The 18,606-nt window shown below is 36.1% G+C and overlaps 1 protein-coding gene across 16 annotated transcripts in view; it reads left to right on the top strand.

The window, feature by feature from the left end:
• The window catches only part of put (activin A receptor type 2 punt), a 163,707-nt gene that overhangs the window by 133,901 nt on the left and 11,200 nt on the right, over positions 1 to 18,606 (top strand). For 10 of the 16 annotated variants that reach the window (XR_012967521.1, XR_012967520.1, XR_012967519.1 and 7 more), the window contains one exon: positions 1,956 to 1,995. The exons of the other annotated variants lie outside the window; for them this stretch is intronic. The gene's annotated coding sequence lies outside the window, so the exon portion shown is untranslated. The remainder of the gene's footprint in view (positions 1 to 1,955; positions 1,996 to 18,606) is intronic. 16 annotated transcript variants of the gene reach the window in all.

Below are 18,606 nucleotides of genomic sequence, written 5' to 3'. Positions count from 1 at the left end.
CTTTTATCATGTCCTCATTCATGTTGTAAGATGCCCCTCTTATATTGTGTGTTTGTCAGTGCCTGTGTCTTTGTGTGTTTACCAAATTGGAGTAAGCAGAGAGGAGTTGCATTCATGATGTCCCTTCTCTTATTCTCCATCTACTATATCTAGTTTTAGATTTATTTATTGGTTAACTTTGGTTGTATCATGTAGGCTGCTCCTGGAGAGTGTGTATTTACCTAATTTACGTAATTGCAAAAATACAGGGTTGAAGCTATGCTCACAGGATTCTGTCTCCATTTGATCAAACTTTGCCATGTATTTATATTGTTGTCCTGAATTATTCCTTCTTCTAATATGTTCCTAAAATTGATGTATCTCTGGTGAAAGCTATGCTTCCTAACATTTTTTTAAACAATCTGTGTGTGTGCGCATATGTGTGTGTTTGTACACAATGAGGGCAGTGGTGATGTTTATGACATTAATAAAACACTAGTGAAAAGAAAAGTTGCAGTAAGGTTTTGAGAAATATATTGATCAAAAAAGGCATTGGTTGTATTTGTGTAATATATTTGTTCATAATCTGTTATGGTTTTTGTGTTTGCTTCTCGTTTTGTTTTAGTCATGTATTGGATTTTTGTACATAGAATTAAATAAGCAGCTTGATCTACCAAGACACTTAAGACTCATGTGATGTGTGTGACAAAATAATTCAAGACTCCAGCTAGGGGCCACTTGTCTCTTGCATAATATGGAATGTATGTGTGTGTGCGCATGCATGCGTGTGTGCCAGATAAGTTTGTTGCAGTTAACCCCTCTTTACAGGTGGGTGGATGGTATAAATCCATGGGACTCCTGCAAGCATTCTACTCCCTTTCTGCTGGATATCTTGATAAAAAGAATGAGTTAATGTAGACACAATTCAGATAATCACTTCATTTTCTCTTGTTTTATTTGGAAAAAAAAAAAAAAATGGTGTCAGGTTTGGTATGGTGAGGTCAGTCTTCTTCTTTTTCTTCTCCTCCTCCTCCTCCTCCACTTGTCCTCCTCCTCCACTTCTCCTCCTCCACTTCTCTTCCTCCTCTACTCCTTCTCCTTTATTATTTTTCTCCTAGAAAGGTAAATGCTTCAAATTCAAACTAGCAGTGTGTGGAAAGGTTCCAGTAGAACATGGCATATGATATTGATTTGCAAAATTGACAGTGTCAACTATATTGAAAGGGTAGTAAAGATGTAAAACACCTGTTCTTTGGGCAGCTGCATTGCAAAGGTAATCCAAAGACATTTGCAATAGAATTCTTGTTAATATATATATATATATATATATTATACATTTTGAAAAATTGGGTTTCCTCTGTTCCAGTTTCTGTGATATGTCGTAATCTCCTCCCCTCCCCTTCTCATCCCTTCTTCCTCCCCCTCCCCTCCCCATCCTCCCTCTGCCTTTGCCCCTTTTCTCCCAGCTCATCCTCCTCTTTCTCTCCCTTGTCCCTCCATTTCTCCCTTTACCACCCTGTGCTCTTCCTCCTCTTCCACATCCTCCCCCTCCCTTTTCTTCCTCCATCCACCTCTTCCTTCTTATCTCATAACAGATTTCAATATTTCAACTTGAACTTCAAAATTAAATAAAAAAAATTCACGCAGATCACTGTTATTACGATGCAGGGATCTTTTTCCTTGAACGTGGTACTCCTGTCACTCTTACCTGGCATTCATAGATTGAATTCTTTGGTATTTGACTATACCCATTTCATTCTCAAATATTTTCTCATGTTTTGTAATTATCACAATCAGAGTAATATTGTAAGTTATTTATTTTTATTATTATTTTCTATCATAGCCTTAACTTTACACTTGATGGAAGGAGCAAGATATATGACGGAAAGTAGAATTATGTCGATGCAGTTATTAAGTAAAGCAGATTGTTAAAGGTATTATGCTAACCAAATTTTTCTTAACATTTCATGATACAGGACTGAAATTTGATGTTTATGAGAACCTTACATCAAACAGGTAACAAAATATTTGTTTTCCATTAACTAAAATGATAAACCACCCATTTCATTTACCACTTTTGATTGAAAAACGTGTATTGACACACACCTGGTTCTAGTTCTTCAACTAGGTTTGCTTCTGGTTTTAGATTAATTTCATTTTGCTTGATGGACACGTTTCGTTTAGTAAGAAGTTATTTAGTTTTTTTTCTTTAATTTTCCAAATGGTGTGATCAGGAGTGTTTGACAAAAGAATGAAAAAGACATTGCTTAATCACTAACCCATAAAATACAAATATATTTTGAACTGAAAGAACTTGTTCATTACACAATCCTAATGTATTTTGTGGTGAAGCTAAGTGTAGTTATTAAAGACTTAAAAAGGAGGAATTGCATCCGAGCTACATGACCAATATATACTCATGGAACCAATACACAAACAAACAAACAAACAAAAACACACATATGTATGAATATTTGGAATAGCTTAGCCGATGTAGCCCAAACTGGAATAGTACATGAATTAGGGACATAGACCAAGTTGGAACTGCGCATGACTTTGAGGCCAGGTATGATAGATTGGAGAGTAGGTGATGGGACTCAACGACCAATACTTGTTCCCTGTATACTACAATTAGGTAAAACACACACAAACCTACACCAAAGTGGGATAGGAGGAAAACAAGAAGACACAAAAAGAAACTTAAAAAGGATAGTTACAGAAGAGATCTGAAAAGGAATAGCTTCCCACACAGTGATAGATATCTGGAACAAACTGGATGAGGAAACAGTGAGTGCAAAAACTATACAAGAATTTAAGATCAAACTGGATGCTGAAAGATAAAAAGTGGGTCAGTACGGGCATAGCTCTTTTCGTGAAATAAAACTAGGTAAATACACACACATACAAAATATTGCAAAGATCTAGACACCATTTTTGCATAGAATGGGAATTTCAATACCAAAAAATGCAAAGTATTGGAAATGGGCAATCTTGTCAAAAGGCCATCCTTAAAATATTCCTTGGGCAGTGAACCTATTACAAAAGCAAAAGAGGAGAAAGACTCGGGAGTGTTGACAAAAGACAACCTGTCACCTACAGCAGGGTTGTGGGAGAAACATATGGGTTATTGCAGAAGATTAAAGTGATATTCCATTATGTAGATAAAGAGATGATGAAAAACTCGTTGAAATCCTGACATGTCCAAGACTTGAATATGCATCAGTAGTATGGTCCCCAGACAGAGTGAAGGATATAAGCAAGATTGAGAGAATACAAAGGGTAGCAACCAAAATAGTCCCCAGCCTGGCAGGTAAACCATATAAAGAAAGACTAAAAGTACTGGGTCTACCAACTTTGAAAGATTGAAGAGAAAGAGGTGACATGATTACAGTGTTCAGGTCAATAAAGGGGACAGATGCAATGACAGAAGATATCTCCTGATTAAAAATGGGAAGGCTTTAAGAGGTCATGGAAACAAATTAAGAAGGACCACAAGTTTAAAGGATGAAAATAATTACAATTTTCATATAGATGCTGAAATACTTGGAATAGCTTAGGAAGTGACATAGCTCAAGCTGAAACAGTACAAGAGTTCAAATCTAAACATGGTAATTGTAAATCAAGGGTATAGATTAAGTTGGAACTGTACATGAATCTGAGGCTAGGTAGGATAAAAAAGAATAGACAGAACCTAACAAGAACCTAACTACGCAAATGAATGAAAAATTTTCTGAAGGGAAGGCACATGGGAACATTAGGACTGCTGCAGAAGATAAAAGTAGCTTTTCACTGTATGGATGAAAAGATGATGAAAGAACTCATAGAAGCTATTATCCACCCAAGACTAGGATACATGTCAGTTGTATGGTCCCCACACAGAGAATACAAACAAAATTGAGAGAATTCAAAGGGCAACAACCAAACTATTTCCCAGCCTGGCAGATAAACCAGGAAAGACTAAAAGCACTGGGTCTGCCAACATTGAAAGATCAAAGAAAGAGGGTAACATAATTACAGTATTCTGGTCACTAAAGGGGATAGACTACGCTGATAGAAGAGATTTCTTGATTAGGGATGGGAAGGAATTAAGAGGTCATGAGAACTAATTGAGAAAGAGTAAGTGTGTAAACAATTTGACATACAGCTTTTCATAAAGATGCACAGTTACCTGGAATAACTTAGAAGGTAGCCCAACCTGGGTCAATACTTGAATTAAAAGCTTATATCATTATTTTCCAAATATCAAATTAAGTAATTTTGAAATCAAACATGAACTTGAAGCTAAGTATGATAAATTAGAGGGTAAGAGACAAAACCTCACAAGTGTTGTTTTCCTATATACCATATACAGTTAGGGAAACACAGAGGCATGATAATTGGAGAGTGAGAGACAGTCTCTAACATGCATTACTACTTTCTTGCAAACTACATTTAGTTAAATAGAGAAGTAGATTGTCATGATGAAGGGATGTCTCCACTAGTCGCTGTAGCAGAGTCTATGGAATTTAACTTCAGTGATGGAAGCATGGGATTCTATTAAGAGAACAGTTGGGAATTTAGTGCAAATTATTTAAAAAAAAAAAAAAAAGGAAGTGAAGTGAAGCATTCTGTTGAAACTAGTGACTGGAGATAATAATTAACTTGGTACTGGCACTGACCAGGAGCAGGATATTGATTATGGTAGATTATTGAAGATATAAGTAGTATAGATCAAGCAAGAACAAGAATATTCATTATGAAGGATTTAATGATTGTAGTGGAAGGTATAATAAGGACAGGAGACCAAGTAGCACTTAATGAAAAGTTAATGGCACATATAGCAAGAATAGAAGATTTTTACCAATTAAGTGATGAGGGAATGGAAAAGTGGGAGTGGAGGTAAACTATAGAGTGAGGGCAGCAAGTAAATGTCTTTGAGTAATGAAAAGTGTCATGAGAAATAGAGGTCTAGGAATAATTCCAAAGAGAACACGTGCCTATGACACTGTATGGGGCAGAGTATTGGAATTTAAGAGGCAGAACTATGGTGGATGTTCTGAGGATGGATAGAGTGAGAAATGAGGAGGTGAGTAGGAGAGCAGAGTTAGATAGGGAGCTGGCAGATAGGGTAGATTAAAGAATACTGGGATGTTTTGGGCACATGGAAAGAATGAAGGAGGAAATACTAGCTAAAAGAGTGTGGAAGGCAGAGGTGGACTTAATGGGAACACTTAGAATTGGATGAATGGGGTAAAGGGAGCTTTGAGTAAAAGGGAAATATCTGTGGGGTAGGTAAGGGAGAAGGCAAAAGATGGGTGGAAAATAGTCGTGAATGGAATATATATTGATGCAGCCTGAAGGGATTTCTCTCTGTCTTCTCTATTTTTGTGAGATAAGGAGGAAGGGTTGCCATATAAATTAAGCAGCTGTGGATGTGCCTTGTCTTGTTGTATTGTTTCTTACCTGAACACTGAACAGGGGACAGAGTTGACTCTTCATTCACAAGGAGCTAAGATAGAAGGGAAATAGGTGACGGATGGGACTGGGATGGGTGGAAGTGAGTGCATGCCTTGGCTGGCAACCTCCCTTGTATAGGGGAAGAAGCCTGTTAATATATAGATTAAAATTGTAATTATCATTATTATTATTGGAACCAACTATGCGTACCTGCATTTCGTGACCCAGCAAGATGGACGTCAGTCTCCATGCTACCCATCTTCAAAACCCGTCAACTTTATTTGCTACTGGAGATGCAGCTCCAGTGGACTGACACTTTGACCCTGGACTTGTCCCAAGAGAATCAACTCCCTGCCACCCTTCAGAACCTACAAACATCCTCACCCCCATGAAGTGCAACCTCAGTGGGATGATGCTTGGTCAAATAACTGGGCACAAGATATCTCTAATAACTTTTAATGTATTTCTTCCTTTCCACATAAGGGTTGATAATTGGCAAGTTCTCCCTACTACTACAACCTGGTGACATGAAATGGTGCTGTACTAATACAGTATAGACATTAGTACAAAGTGTTTAACAGAAAGAACTATGGAAGGGTGTGAGGACTGGGAGCTACTTCCCTTTTAAGGGGGAAAAAGCCCTTGGTATATGTATGTATGTATGTAATTACTTACAAGAATTTAGTATACATACATATACCAAGGGTGTTTCCTCACTTACAAGGGAGGTAGTCAAAGTCAAAAGGCATAATTCCACTTCCATTCACCACCACTCCTCTTTTCTTGGCTCCTCTTGGATGACTTGTCATCCAGGAAAAGTCATCGAGGAGGGATGAAAAAAAATGTATGTAATAAAAATATATGAAATTAATTATAATAATGATAATAAAAAAAGATTAATAAACAAAATAAATAAGATAATGATAATCTTTGCCCCTTTTCCTTCATTACCATTTCTCAGTCTATGGGACCTTAGAGAAGGCTTCTATGTTTTGGTGGAACTAGAAATTAAGAAATACCAAAACATAGAGGTCCTCTAAGGTGGCATAGACTGAGATTTGTAATGAAGGAAAAAGGGTAAATATTTTTATCTAATTTATTTAATTAAATTTTAATATATTTTGTTATATATATATATATTATAGATATTTTTATATATTTATATATATATATATATTTATATATTTATATATATATAGTCAACTCTCAATGCGAGGGTTACGTTCCTGGAGAGGTTGTGTTAATCAAAATTGCGTTGGTTAAACATATTTTTCCTATAGGAAATAATGGTAATAGGGGGGGTTAGGTTCATGGACATTGGGAAAGTCTTGTCTATTTTGGGATTTTGTTACTCTGAACTTGAACAAATACATTATTAATACATTTGTAGTTTAAAGAAACAACAAAAACACACATTATTTGTATTTATTTGTAGTACACATTTATTCTATGTGTGCACTCGTCACCAGCCGCTATTGTCACCAGCCACTCTCCGCCTCACTTGCCTCTTCCTCTGACTCCCAGGGACTCATTAAAAATTAGTTTACCATTAATTGTGGGTTGGTGACACTGTTTTCTTTTTTTTGTCTTGGTGTAGAATAGAAAACAAGAGTTTACAGTCTCTAACTAAACTATTCATTTCTCTGTTACAACTTTTCAAGCTTTTATGACTTATAATCATGGTCCATACATTTAAGAATTAATTTACCATTAATTGTGGGTTGGTAACACAGTTTTCTTTTTTGTTTTGGTGTAGAACAAAACGAGAGTTTACAATCTCTAACTAAATTATTCATTTCTCTGTAACAATTTTTCAAGCTTTTATGACTTATTATCACGGTCCTTACCTTTAACACAGACACTTCCACTCCATTGTGGGCTAGCTTCAGAGATCAAAACAGAACGCGGGAGACTGACCGCACGGAGGCCCTCTCTCTCAGTGCTCTCATCGCTAAATTCAAGTCGTGTTAAATCAAAATTATTGTGTTATTTAAAAAAAAATTCCTTCAAAATTAACTTGTGTTAAATTGAAAACATGTTAGTTAAACTTGTGTTAATTGAGAGTTGACTGTATATACATATATAATTTATAGATATACATACATATATATATATTTATATACATACATATATATGTAATCTTTATTATATATATCAATATTTTTTCCTCCCTCCCTCCTCCCTCCATCCCTACTTGCCAGGGTATCAGTGAAGGATAAGGGATTCTATGAAAAGATTAATGGTTTATAAAAATTTGGGGGGTCCCTGTTTTAAGGCAAGTGCTCTGGTACCCACCAGAGAGAACTTGTGCTTCTCTCAGATGTGCATGTAGTAGACAGGAGTGATGTTGAGCTAGAATAATGAAATTTTATTATAAACTTGCCTAATATATTGCCAAGAATGGGTGCACAGCAGCATTTTATATATTTTGCCTTTTGCAGAGGTTAATGGAAAAAATCTAAGAGTCCCTTTGAATTTCATGGAAATACATGTGTATATGTAATGTATTACACTATATTATAATGTAGGCCAGTACATTAAAGTACTGTAAATAATTTTTTTTTTTTTTTTTTTTTTAAGTTTTTTATTCTAGCGCTACATTTGAGAGTCCACTCCATTGTCACCATCAACATCCATTATCTTTAGTTTTTCAAATACATCATGGAATAGATTTATCAGTGAATTATGTATATCAAGGATCAAACTCCAAGGGACCAGTGATAGGTAAATGCATCAAATGGTCTGGCAAGATGGAATTCAAAGAATAATCTCCCTGCTCCCCATCTTGCCTGTCAACTTTCTCATCTCAGACTAGGCTCAGATATCTTTAAACAGTATTTCCTTCAGATTTTAATACAGGGAACTGGCATCTGCTTCCATCCTAGTACTACAAGTTGGTGTCGGGAATGGTACCATACCAGTGTAGTGCAGACATCTGTCCAACATTTCTTCCCAGAGATATGGGAGGGTTAAGGACCATTGCTAGTTGCTTTGGGTCTGAAGGATTCCAGTTACTGAAACTCCAGGCAACTACAACAAAAACATCATCATCCATCAATGACTTCAACATAGGCTTTGTCACCATTTAGTGAATTGGCTTTTCCACATTTTTTTTTAGGTTTGATAACTGGTCCCATATCTTGATCATTTGAATTACAGGGTCACAGATTACATTCATTTCAGAAATACACCTGTAGTTAAATCAGTCTTTACTTCAAAATTTGTTGATTACACTCCATTCTTCCTCTCTTTATTTTTATTATCCTGAGTACTTCATACTGTTCAGGTTGCTACTTTCTCTATTTTTTCCATGCATTATATCATCCATTTTTATAGAAACACATCTTTGATATCAGTCTTTTCTTTGAAATTCTTATCTTTTCAGTTTTGGTGCATAATTTTCCATTCCCAAGTTGTAGCCATGTGTGGAAGTATCAAATTTGTGTTTTATATTTTTTGACTCTTGGAATATCATAGTCTGTTTCCCATTAAAAAAATTCCTCAGTTCCAGTTCCGCTATTAGATGGGAAAGTTTTAAAACAGTTGGGAACTGACTAATATTGTGTAATTATGTAAAGGGGTGACAGGGAAGTTCATCTTAGTTATAGATCAATGTCATTGACCAATGTGAAGCTGAAATAAAAGAATTGTGAAAGATAAATGGTTGAAGTGTTTAGTAGAGGAAAAGAATTATGGTGAAAAGATTGTGAAAGATAGATGGTTAAAGTATTAAGAAGTGGAAGAAATCCTGATGAGAAACCAAGTTGGCTTCAGGAATGGATGACCATGTAATAATACTTATTTTTCTTTATTGAAGAGTATTTGACCTCAAAAGAGAGGAATAGTTGGGTGGACTGTGTGAATTTGGATCTAGATAATGCTTTTGATGATATACCTCACAAAAATTTCATGGAAGCTAGAACTTGGAGGCCTGACAAGGAATTTGCTGGAAAGGATGAGAGGCTCTCTTAAGAACTGATTAACGAGAATAGAAGTATAGGACATTTGGTTAGAGTGAAGTTACTAGTGGAGCCCTACAGAGGCACCAGGAATGTTCTCTTTATATGTTTATGATGGATAATTTGACTAGTTATGCCAATTTAATCACGAGGAAACTGGAGCTTATTAGAGAACTAAGAAGTGAAGTTTTTAAATGGGATAAAAGATTTTCCTATGGGCAAGTACATAGGAAAGAAGTAAAGGATAAGATGTAAGGGTGGAAAGAAATTATCTATATATATTAATGACATGAATATAACAAGCTATGCAAATATGGTTGCAGGTGATGCAAATACTGTGAGAAAAGTGAAGAATGAGGAGAACTATTATTGCAAAAATATATAGACACTATACTTGGAAACAAGAATGAAACATTTATTTCAAAACTAAAAGATACAAATTATTTGTAATAGCAGAAACAGACCATTATTGAACTACTCTTTGGGAAATGAATTCATTGCAAAGGAAAAATGGGAGAAAAATGTAGTGTTCATAAAAGACAGACATATCAGCAAGATTGTGGTCAAGACATGGAATGTTGTACCACAATGATGTGGCATTTCACTGCATTGATGAAGGGATAGCGGAAAGACTCAGAGAAACAGTAATCTGATCAAGACTGGAATATACATCAGTAGTATATATAAATATAATGAGGTTGAAGAGGAGAGAAAAGGCAGCAACCAACCTGGAACCCAGCCTGGGAGATAAACTGTATAAGGAGACATGGAAAAATTAGATCTACCAATATTGAGGGATTGAAGAGAGTTCAGTTGATTTCACTTTTCAGAGATCTTTTGCTTAGGGATGTGTGGTGCTCATGAAAAAAAAAAATGAATAGCCTAGAAGGGATATAGCCAAAGCTGTAGTCATTTAAATTTAGTTATGATAATTGGAGAATAAGGTGATGTAGCCCAAGTTGGAACCATATATTAAAGCTAGGTATGCCAGTTGGAGAGTAAGAGACAAGACCCCACAATTGTTGCTCCTCTCCAGTATACTACACTTAGGCATATACACTCCATTGACTCCTATTGTTTGCACTCTCCTCCCAGCTAAATAGACATACCTCTTATATCCAGTGCTGCTTTCACCCCATCATTGCACCTCATTCTTGATCATCCTCATGTTTTCTCCATCCCATTTGTTTTTGACATTCTTATTTTTTATTTTTCTTCACTCTGTTCTTGAACCCAGACTATCTCGTCATTCATAGATCAATCCTGTCTGTCTGCTCTTTTCACTTCAGCTCTCCTTCACCTCTATATTTTCATTCTATCCATCTTTGTAACCTCCATCATAACCCTTAAACATGTCACCTGAAACACCTTTAACCTCTTCATTTCTTTCTCCTTCAAATTCCAAGGCCCTGTTTCATGCAGTGCCATAAATGCAATCACCCCCTTACACAGTCGTCTCTTTGCATTCATCCCCAGATACATATTTCTTACAAATTTAATAACCCCCCCCCCCGATATTTACTTGCACCTCTTACTCGATTGGAGGAGTAAAGGTTGACTCCTCAGGTATCCAGTACCTGTCATGAATCTCATTTCGAGGTCCTGGAACTCTTCATCTCGTCTCTCTACAAAGAAGAGGACAACAGGATCTCAAGGTGAGGCTTGGGGACTGGAGACCTGGAAAAGGAGGACCAACTCCTTCTCCATCACCTCCATGTGGTACTCCTTGGGACCTGCTTGAGACAGTGATTGAGACTGACAGATTCAGTCATCATCTCTCGTACAAACTAACAATAACTTAATTTTCCAACTAACATCCATAAGCCCTGTGGCGATGGTGCATGATGATGGTGGGGGTAGGAGGTGATTTCTGGAAACCCATAGTCACAACTCGCATGCCAGGGGGTGTAGGCCAAGTGGTCAACTTGTGTGAGAACAGGAAGTAGTACAGCTTGGCAGCAGGCAACATGACTGAGCAGCCCTGTTTAGGGTACACTCTGCTCACCCCAGATGGGGAAGGGGCTAGAGAAATTACCCTAAACATTGGCTGGAAGTCACCCCCAGCATAGTCACCCATAATGTGATATGAATGATAATAGAAATGATGATAATAATATAATGACGATGATAATATTAACAACGAAACAAGCGACAACAACATGGAGAGAGCAACAGCCCTCCCAAGACCCAAGTCCTTCTATTGCACTCCCAATCTTACTGTAATTAAAGGGGCCATCCCCCAAACTCGGGATTGGTCTACAATAGTAACACCATAGCAATTACCCACCTTCTTAAGGTAATAATCACTGTTGTTGGTGTTATTATAAGACCCAAATGCCACAATCAAGAACTAGATCCCAGATACCACAAAGATTTAGCATTCTTGAGCTTACCAAGCCCTGCTAACCATCAATTTGACTTAAGCCAGGATGAAGTGGACCCTGAATTGGACTACCCAAGATCTAACCAAAAATCTACCAATGAATAACAAATGTTAGATGAGAGTGAGTACATGACAAATTTGACAACCAATGTGGAACTCCCTATGTAACTCCAAGGAGGTACCCTAAGAATAAAACTAGAGTCAAGAGCTGAATATGACCAAGTCAAAGTTCTAGTGACCCTGGCAGGCACTCCAATTCAAGCAACACTTTTAGAAAATTTAACAACAGTATGGGGATAGTCTGCAACTCACCTCAGTGATGTTACTCAGAAGAAATAATGGAAAAAATTGTGAGATAATCATAAGTAGTAAAAGTACACAAGGTGATATGAATAATAGGTAGATAAGAGGAAGTTATAAAAAGAATGGACAGTATGTGCTAGTATAGGATGAAAGATCAAGATAAACTATATGAGGAAAGACTAAAAGCACTGGATCTGCCAACTTTGAAAGACCGAAGAGAAAGGTGATGTTATTACTGTGTTCAGGTCACAGAAGTGGTCTGATTAAAGATGGGAGGGGTCTAATAGGTCATGGGAGGAAATTAAAAAAGACTACATGTCTAAAGGATGTGAAGAAATACAGGTTTCCATATAGATGCATAAATACCTGGAATAGCTTAGGAACTGATACAGCCCAGGCTCAAACAATATATGAGTTCAAATCTAAATATGATAATTTGATATCAAGGATATAGATTAAGTTGGAACTGTACATGAATTTAAGGCTAGATTGGATAAATAATTAGAGAATAGGAGATGGTACCCAACAAGCATTACTCCTTTTCCTGCAGAGTACAATAAGGGAAATACAATTAGGTAAATACACACAGAGTGATGGATGTCTGGAACAAACTGGATGAATCAATAGTGTGTGCAAAAATTATACACGAATTTAAGAGCAAACTAGACACTGTGAGATATAAAGATGGGACACCATGAGCGTAGCTCCCTTTCCTGTAAGATATAAGTAGGTAAATACTACAACTAGGTAAATACACACACACACACAAGGTATAGGAGACCATGATAGAGAAGACTTACTAAATTGGGATAAGAGAAACACAAGAGGACATGGAAAGTAGCTCAAAAAGGACAGTTATAGAAGAGACCTGGAAAAGAACAGCTTTCCCCAGAGTGGTGGATGTATGGAACATACTAGACAAAACAATAGTGTGTGCAATACAAGAATTTAAGACAAAATTAAATATGGCGAGATACAGAAACAGGACACCATGAGTGTAGCTCCCCTACCCGCAAGATACAACTAGGTAAATACACACAGTTATAGAAGAGACCTGAAAAAGAACAGCTTTCTCCACAGGGTAATAGATGTTTGGAACAAGTTAGATGAGAAAGTGGTGTGTGCAAAAACAATACACATTTAAAAACAGTCTAGATAAAATGAGATATGAAGACGAGACACCACGAGCATAGCTCCCCTTCAAATAAAATACAATTAGGTAAATACAACTAGGTAAATACACATACACACACAGATGAGAAGAAACTTAATAAGGACAGTTACAGAAGAGATCTGAAAAAGAATAACTTTCCACACGGAGTGATAGATGTCTGGAACAAAATGAGGAAACAGTGAGTGCTAAAACTATATATGACTTTAAGAACAAACTGGATGCAGAAAGATACAAAAGTGGGTCACTGTGAGCATAGCTCTCTTCCCGTAAATTACAAGGTAAATACACACACACAGTCTTATGAAGTGAATCCATTATAAAAGTTAAAGAGGAAAAAGATTTAGGTTGTTAATGAAAGAAACCTGTCAACAGACACATCAGCAAAATTATGGAAGAAAGAGTTGTATGGAATGCTGCAGAACATTAAAATGGCTTTGCATTATGTGGATGAAGACTAGAATATGTGTCATTGGTATGGCCCTCATAAAAAGTGAAGGATATAAACAAGATTGAGAGAATACAAAGGGCAGCAACCAAACTGGTCCCCAGTCTGGCTGATAAATCACATGAAGATAGACTAAAAGCAATGGGTTTGCCAACTTTGAGAGATCAAATAGAAAGGGGCGAGCTGACTACAGTATTCAGGTTGCTAAAGGGGATTGACTACAGTGACAGAAGACTCTTGATTAGGGATGGGAAGGCTTTAAGAGATCATGAGAACAAATTGAGAAACACTAATAAATATCTAAAGAATGTGAAAAAAAATAGTATTCCATACAGATGCATAAATACTTTGAATAGCTTAGGTGATAAAACCAAAGCTAGAGCAATACATGAATTCAAATTTAAGTATGATAATTGGGAAATAAGGCTATAGCCCTATTTGGAACCATGCATGAATTGGAAGCTAAGAATGTTAAATTGGAAAGACAAGACCCCACAAGCTCTTTCTATATTCTAGTTAGAAATACACACCCATCAGTACTCTATATTTTTCTTCTCATGCTCTTTGCATCATCAGCAAATAAGTCGGTATAACTGATAGAATTGTCTATCATGTCATTTATATTAGCCAAGAACTTTACCAATACTTGTACTGATTCCTCTGGAATTTCACTACATCTACACATACATGATGTAAATTAATTATACCACAGGAAATCATTACACACACTTGTTCCTTCACTCTCAAGTGTTGTGCACACAGATCATTCAAATGTTTGCATAGATTTAAAACTTGTATTGCCATTATTATATAGTTTTGTGTGAAAAAAGTTGTTTGATGTGTTTTTCCATTTGTTTATATGGATTTTTTTTTATTATATATTGTTTATTATTATTATGTTAATTTTCTTTTCTTTATTTTAATATAATTTTAATATATATATATATATATATATATATATATATATATATATATATATATATATATATATATTATTCTAGAGATGTAAGAGTGATATTGGTTTAGTGTAGGTATAGTGGAGTCCCACATTGATCAAGTAGTACCAGTTCATTAAATGTTATCAACATGATGGATAATTTGTAAAAGTTGAGCTACTTTATTTACTGATGATGCAAAATTGCAGGTTGCAATATGAGGATCTGGTTACAAGTGTAGCCAAGTATGGGAAATTATTTTCTCTGCAAAGAAATTCAAGATATTGATAATGGGTGTAAGAATAGGCCATCATTGTTCTATAGAATGGGTAATGATATGATTTTGATAGCAAAGGATAAGAGAGACTGGGGAATGATGGTCCTGGAAATTTTTATCGCCAGAAACACGCATCAAAACAATTACGGGGGAAACATAATCTATCGAAAAACATGAGAGTAGTATTCCATAACATGGATAAAGATATAATAAAAAAGATCAACAAAGAATTTATTTGCTCCAGAGTGGAATATGCTTCACTGGTGGGTTAAACATATGGGTATGGCCCATAACAGGGTTCGGTGGCCAATGACTCTGAGTTCATCTGCCTATTTGATGAATTTCTTTTTCCTACATCTGTGTATTCAATACAGCCTCAATGGCAGGTGAGCAGTGGGGGAGATGGCTTAGTTGCTGATAATGTGTGTGGCAGGTAGTACTGGGTTACACGGTACCAGTAGAAGAACGCTGCTTCACCTGACACACAAAAATATATAAGCTAAATAGAAATATTTCCGAGAGGAGGGATTAAATTTTTCTCACATGGTGAAATATTTGAAGAAAGACTGAACATACTGGGGGTTGACAGAATTGGAGGAGAGAAGGAGAGGTAATTTGACAGTGATTAGAGCCATGAAAGGTGTAGATATACTTGACAGGAAGACATTTTAGTGTAGGAACAAAGGAAAATCAGAGGCCATGATGCAACATCTTAATAAAAGAAGATGTTTGAAGAACAAGAAAAATACAGCTTTCTATATAGGATTGTAGATTCATGGAATAGTTTGGATGAAGGAAGGGTATGGTAAAGAAAGATATATGGGACAGTTGAAGGTCACAATCAAGTGATGTCACTACAGGGGGACCTGGCAAGTGTAGCTCTTATCTGTATACTACAACTAGAGAAGAACATGTGTGCTGAGAGATACAAAGACAGGTCACTACAAGAATAGCTCTCCTTCCCGTATAATGCAGCTAGGTAAATAGGTGAATACACCCACACACAAACTGGAACAAATTGGATGAAACAATAGTGTGTGCAAACACCATACAAGAATTTAAGAACAAACTAGATGTTGCGAGATACAAAGGCACATCACTATGAGCATAGCTCCCCTTCCTGAATAATACAACTAGGTAAATAAATACACACATACGGCAAAAAAAAAAAAAAAATCCACACAGAGTGATAGACATCTGGAACAAACGGGACAAAACAATAGTGTTTGCAAAAACTATACATGAATTTTAGAACAAACTAGACACTGCAAGATACAAAGACAGGACACCATGAGCATAGCTCCCCTTTCCATAAGATACAACTAGGTAGGTAAAAATACACACACACATGTACAAGCACTGCTTCTGTCATGTGTACTGCAATTAGGTAAATGCACACACACACATGCACATTCACATACAGTGCAATGATTATATGAATAGTGATTTACGCACACATAATTGACCCAAGTTGGAACAATATACGAAATTAAATCTGAATATTATAATTGGAGGATAAGGAGATGTAGCCCAAGTTGGTTCGATATGGGAATTTGAAGCTAGTTATGATGATTGGAGAGTAAGAGACAAAACTCCATAAGTGTTGCTCCTTTATACTACAGTTTGGTAAATGGTTAAAAAAAACACTAGTTACACTATGATCACCCATTACCAAAAAGAATGTAAAGAAAATTGAATGAATCCCGAGAGCAGCTATGAAAATGACCCCAACAATTTCAAACTTGTCATATGAGGAGAGACTGGCTAAATTGAAATTACGGACTTAGGAACAGAGAAGAGAAAGAGGTGACCTGCTGACCATTTACAGAATCATGAAAGGTACAGTCTGATAGAGAGGACTTACTAAATTGGGATAAGAGAAATACAAGGGGTCATGATAAAAAAATTAAAAAGGATAGTTATAGAAGAGACGTGAAAAAAGTTTTCCACACAGAGTGGTGGATATCATGAACAAACTGGATAAAACAAGTGTGTGCAAAAACTATGCATGAATTTAAGAGCAAACTAGACACTGCGAGATACAAAGATCGGACACCACAAGCATAGCTCCCCTTCCTGTAAGATACAACTAGGTAAATACACATACACGCACACTGTAAGATACATTTAGTTAAATACAATTAAGTAAATACACACACATTGGAACAAAGAAGAGAAAGAGGAGATCTACTGACTATTTATAGAATCATGAAAGGAATGGAAATCCTAGATAGGAATTATTTATTAAAAAGGGACAATGGAAAAACAAGAGGACATGAAAAGAAACTAAAAAAGGATAACTATAGAAGAGATGTGAAAAAAAAGCTTCCCACATAGAGTACCGTATACCTGGAATAATTTAGGTAAAGAAACAGTGTGTGCAAACACTATTCAAGATTTTAAGAAAAAAACTACGAGCATAGCTCCCTTCCCGTATCATACAACTAGGTAAATACACACACACACACTCAAAAAAGATAATTATAGAAGAGATCTGAAAAAGAATAGCTTCCCAAACAGAGTGGTGGATACCTGGAATAAATTAGATAAGGAAACAGTGTGTGCAAACACTGATTTTAAGAAAAAACTTGATGCTGAAAGATACAAAGACGGGTCACCACAAGCATAGCTCCCTTCCTGTATAATACAACTAGGTAAATACACAGATGATACGAAACTACTCAAGAGAGTAAATACAGAGGAAGACTGCAAATCTTTTCAAGAAGACCTAGACAAAGTCTGGAAATGGAATCAGAAGTGTGAAGTGAACTTCAACATAAAGAAATGTAGCATAATGGAATTTGGAAAAAGCAAAAATAGAATATCATGTCAATATAAAATTGGTACAAAGGAAGTAAAAAAAGTAAACTCGGAGAGGGACCTAGGAGTAACTATTTCAAATGAAATGACACCTGACAATCATGTCAACAAATTAGTTGGAGAAACTTTCAACTTATTAAGATCAATGAAAGTAGCCTTTGATTACATGGGTAAAGAAATGGTTAAGAAAATACTAGTTACACTGATAAGACCAAAATTGGAATACACTGCGACACTATGGTCACCTAGTTAAAAAAACAAAACAAAATAAACTAGGAAGAATTCAGAGAACAATGACAAGTATGGTGCCAACACTCTCCAATTTGACATATGAACAAAGACTGGATAAACTAAATCTACCAACCTTGGAACAAAGAAGAGAAAGAGGTGATTTGCTAACCATCTACAGAATTATGAAAGGGATGGAAATTCTTGATAGAGATGACTTACTAAGTGGGACAGAAGAAAAACAAGAGGGCATGAGAAGAAACTTAAGAAGGACAGTTACAGGAGAGATCTGAAAAAGAATAGCTTCCCACACAGAGTGATAGATATCTGGAACAAACTGAATGAGGAAACTGAATGCTAAAACTATACATGATTTTAAGAACAAACTGGATATGGAAAGATACAAAAGCGGGTCACTACGACCATAACTCTCTTCCTGTAAAATGCACACACACTACAAAAGATTAAGTTGTGTTTCACTATATGGATGAAGAGAAGATGAAAAATCTCATTGAAACACTGATCCATCCAAGACTGAATATGTGTCAGTAGTTTGGTCCCTACACAGAGTGAAAGATATAAGCAAGATTGAAAGAATACAAAGAGTAGCAACCAAACTGGTCCCCAGTCTGGCAGATAAACCATGTGAAGAAAGACTAAAAGCACT

This window comes from Oratosquilla oratoria, chromosome 23, assembly GCF_046742065.1.
Source record: "Oratosquilla oratoria isolate Oo_2021 chromosome 23, ASM4674206v1, whole genome shotgun sequence".
Classification (NCBI taxonomy): Eukaryota; Metazoa; Arthropoda; class Malacostraca; order Stomatopoda; family Squillidae; genus Oratosquilla; species Oratosquilla oratoria.
The sequence above is the reverse complement of the archived record's forward strand: the minus strand, read 5'-3'. Positions and strand labels throughout refer to the sequence as shown.